The sequence below is a fragment of the Lycium ferocissimum genome, chromosome 7 (assembly GCF_029784015.1).
Source record: "Lycium ferocissimum isolate CSIRO_LF1 chromosome 7, AGI_CSIRO_Lferr_CH_V1, whole genome shotgun sequence".
NCBI lineage: Eukaryota > Viridiplantae > Streptophyta > Magnoliopsida > Solanales > Solanaceae > Lycium > Lycium ferocissimum.
The window spans coordinates 16,277,529-16,282,386 of NC_081348.1; positions in this window are offsets into that span (position 1 = coordinate 16,277,529).

Consider the following 4,858-nt stretch of genomic DNA (forward strand, 5'->3'; position numbering starts at 1 on the left):
TTTGGACCTTTCATCAAGTTGATGATGATGAAACACAATCACGGGAACATCCGATAGGAGATACACAAGCATAACAATCACAACCAGCCAAAACCCGCTTGTAAGCCAACCTCTAAAGTCTGGAATTATATGACTAAAGATAGGGAGAAAGAAATGGTCACATGTAATATATGTAATAAAACATTTGTGTTCAGGTGTAGGAATAATAAGGATGGGGGAACAGGTTCACTATCGAGTTATTTAGCGGCAAAACATAAGGATGTTTGGGGAGAGCGAACGGGTTCAAAAAATAATAGACCCACATACCGAAAATTTGTTTGGTTACAACAAGAAGAAAGACCATGTAGATATAGCTAAAATGGTAGCTTATGATGCTTTATCATTTTCGTTTCCTTCGGGGCCGGGTTTGTCACTTATATTCAACCTAGTTATAATCCAATGTTTGAAGGTATTCCTAGAAGTACATGTTGAACGGATATTATTGATTTATATAAAAAGTATAAATTTTATTTGCGCCATGTACTTAATTCTTTAAATTGTAATGTTTCCCTTACCGCCGATCTTGATTTTAGTGTTAATAAGTCAGATTTTTTTTGCTATTACATGTCATTGGATAGATGATATTTGGGTGATGCAAAAAAGAATTATAGCTTTTATATATGATGAATGGAAGGGCCGTCACGACGATAATTTTTTAGCGAATGGAATAACAACTAATATGAACTTTTTAAACATTTACAAAAAAACACTTTGTATTGCTTTAGATAATGCTTCTAACAACACAAAGGCGGTTGGCCTTATAAAAGATGAATTAAACCTTCCACTAGAAAATATTTTCCTTGTGAGATGTAATTGTCACATTTTAAACTTCATTATTAAAGATGGTCTTAAGTTATTTGATGATCCTATTCCTGAGGTTAGAAATGCGGTTGCTTTTCTTTTTTGTAATGCCAATAGGGCTAAAATTAGAGATTTTAAGAGTCAATGTGTGAGTGTTGGCCTTAAACCTAAAAAAATTCAAGTTGAAGTTGATACTAGGTGGAACTACACTTATATTATGTTGCAACAAGTATATGAATATAGGGTTCCCATACAAAATACTCACAACAATCACAATGAGGAGATTAGTGAGTGGTTAAGTAATTCTGATTGGAAAGATGTTGTTGAATGTACTACACTTTCAGAAATTTTTTATAATGCTACTCTTGCTTTTTCTTGACAATTCTATCTCGGAATTTTAGCATACTTAGCCGAAATAACTAGAGTTTTATATGAGTATAGTGAAAAACCGGGTTATAAAGCGGCTATTCATAGTATGAGGAAAAAATTTAAGAAGTATTATTTTCCCGTCCCAACTTTATTTATATTGAGTTCTATTCTAAATCCTTGTCTTAAAACTTGTCATACCATTGAGTTGGTTAGATAAATTTATCATTATTTAGATATTACTATCGAGGAACCATCTTTATTTGAGGCCGAGAAAGCGGTAGATTTTGAGCCTTTTTTTTTTTTTTTTTTTTTTTACACATTATTCTAAGTTGGAAGAAAATGCTACCGAGTTGCTCACGCCTACTACTTCTACTTCTCAAACTAAAAAATGTGGCATGTCTAGTTTAGGAATTTGGAGAAATATTTCTACTACTCCTTCTAGTAGTAGTGCAAACATAGATGAACTTCACTTTTATTTGACGCAGCCGGTGGTGGAAATAAGCGACAAAGTGGACGTCTTAGCATGGTGAAAGAAATATAAGGCGGATTATCTGGTACTTGCAAGAATGACTCGGGATATACTTAATGTTCAAATATCAACTGTGGCCTCGGAAAGTGCATTTAGCCAAGGAAGACAACAAATTGGAGACCATAGACACTCCTTATCCGGATTCAGTTTGCAAGTACTAGTTTGCATTCGCGATTGAATTAGATCGGAGTGACGCAATGAAAGGCTAGCGGAGGTGGAAGGCAAAGAGGAAGATATTAAAGTTTTAATAGCAAATGAAGAAGACCAAATTGAAGACATGAAAGATATCTAAATGGATGAATATGATATGGCGGACATGACCCAAATGGTTGAAACAATGTGATTTTATTCTCGTACTACTTAGTTGCAACTCATGTATTATTTGCAAGTTAAAAAAAAAATTACAACTTGCAAATAAATGTTATCCATTAATGAATAAAATATATGGCTCATTGAGCTTTCTTTTATTTACTTGCGTTCATATTCTTACAAGTATTCCAGATAATATTACTTATATTTAGTTAGGAATATACTTACAATATCCTTATAATATACATCTACTTAAATTATAAAATAGAAAGTTATAACTAAATATATTTTTAAATATACAATCTTGAATTTTATAATACTCATGAGTTATTAGTAAGTATAAATTTAAGTTATAATACATATAACTTAAACATATACCTACAATATACTTAGAATATACTTATAATATACATATACTTAAGTTATAAAACGAGAAAGTTATATACTTAGAAAAAAAAATCTTGAATTTTATAATACTCATAAGTTGTTAGTAAATATATAAACTTAAGTTATACTCCTATAATAGGGATAAGGCACCATTACCTGACTATGCAAGATTTGCTACGGTACACCTTCATTTCCCTGGGCCTGTGCCCCACAAACTTATTTAAAACGGAATAATTACCCCCCTAAATGCTGATGTGGCAAAGAGAGTGTGTTTCACTTTCTTTGAGAGAGTGAAAACATAAAAAAAGGGAAAACTTAATTTTTTTTCCTTAAAAATCTACATTTCTTAAAAATTTGAAAATAATCTAGTCTTCCACATTTAGTTTTAAAAAATGGGTTTTCCACATGTTAAGAAAATAATTAATTTTTCAAAATTTTATAAAAATTCAGTTTTTTTCACATTTTGGCAAGAAAAACACTTTTCCGGATTTTATTTGAAAAATAAAAAGTGCCCTAAAAATGAAATCATGAAAATCAAGATTTTTAAGACATTTTAAAAAAATAATCAAGTTTTCCATATTTTTAACAAATCCATTTTCCATATTTAAAAATAAATAAATCATCATTTTTTCTTTTTTTTTTTTTTCAAAAACGGGTTTTAAAAAAAACAAATTTTCAATTTTTTTTTAAAAAGTTTTAAAAATCCTTTTTAGAAAATTCGAGTTTTTAATCCATGTTTTTTAGTTTTTTTTAAATGGGTTTAAAAAAAATTAAATTTCAAATTAAAAAAAAAAGCGGGTTTTAAAACTCATTTTTTTAAAAGAAAATTCGATTTTTTATTTTTATTTTAAAAAAAAATTGACACGTAACACAGAAAAAAATTTAAAAAAAAAAAAAAGAAAACAAATAAATACGCATGTGGCAAGGAGAGTGTATGTCGGCTCATATGAAATTGGGCATCGGCGTTTAGGGGGGTAATTATTAGTTTTAAATAAGTTTAGGGGGTAATAGGATCTGGAAAAATGAGTGTGTCGTAGCAAATTCGGGTATAGTTCAGGAGGGTAACGGTGCCTTATCCCCCTATAATACATATAACTTAAACATATATACACACACACACTCACACTCTCTCTCTCTTAGAATATATACATAACATATATAAATATACTTAAGTTAAAAATATACTTGAAAATAAAAAGTATACAATCTATATTACATATATACAACACTTATAAGCATAGGTATATATATATATATATATATATATATATATATATATATATATATATATAAAAACGGCCGATTACGAATTTGGTAATTTCAATCGGATAACTTGAAGCAACCAGTGGCCATGGCCGGTTTTTCTCTAACTGATAGCCATGGTGGTTTGATAACCAGCAACCGGCAGTTAGGCCAGCAGTGCCGGAACGGGGCCAGGTTACCAGTTGACAGCTTAGGGCACACGAATGAGCAGATATTACATTAGCTATGGCCATACAAGAACGGTGTGATAGTAGAGAAGGCAACATAGATTGTTTTTTAGCAGTTATTTCTATAGTAGTACTAATATTTTTTCAGGTCTTGAAAATATTAGAATTTGAGACCATGACTTGGCGCCTAACCAGTACTACTCTTTATTATTTTTATTCCGTTTTGATAGGGAAACCAAACCAGATGTTCGTTGTTGACAAATTAAGCAAAAATGTGAAAATTCAACCTTGAATAACGAAATTAACTCTGCGATAACATCAATTCGCATATATAGGTGACGATCACGAATTCTTATCCTCCTTTAATCCCGTCAATCTCATCATTATTCACATTCTGATTCTTAGGCCGACATGAAATTAAAGGTTAAACATCTAGAACTTAAGAAGGTGCTAATTTTTTTTCTTTCGTGAAAAAGCCCTAAAGATTCTAGTTTGTCGGTTTATCTTCGCTTATTTTTTACGGCCTATTTTTTAATCACTTGCACGAAAAAAAGAAAAAGAAAAAAAAGTCATCATTCGACTGCTTGCTTAATGCTTTGGCATCATTTTAGGCCACCGGCAGCACGAATCAATCAATTTAATAAGCTTAGTTTGTCAAAAGTAACATTCTTTAAAATAGCACAACCATTACCTATATCTTAATTTAACGATAGTTTGCTTAAGCATGACTTCTTTTAACTTTAGAATGTAATATTACCTCTAAATGACATTTCTTTGTTTTTGTTGGAATACAGCTTATTTTGATAGATGGATGCTATGTGCCATAGTAGGAGAGGACCTTCTATTATTTGATTTTGTTACCAAGTATCAAAATTTTGAGCTGATTTAAGCTATTCATCCGTCAACACTTTACCTTTTTCTTTTTCTCTTTTGATCCTTTCCATATTCTCAAATCATACTTTACTTTTGGTCTAGCCTTCAATTGACAAAATAA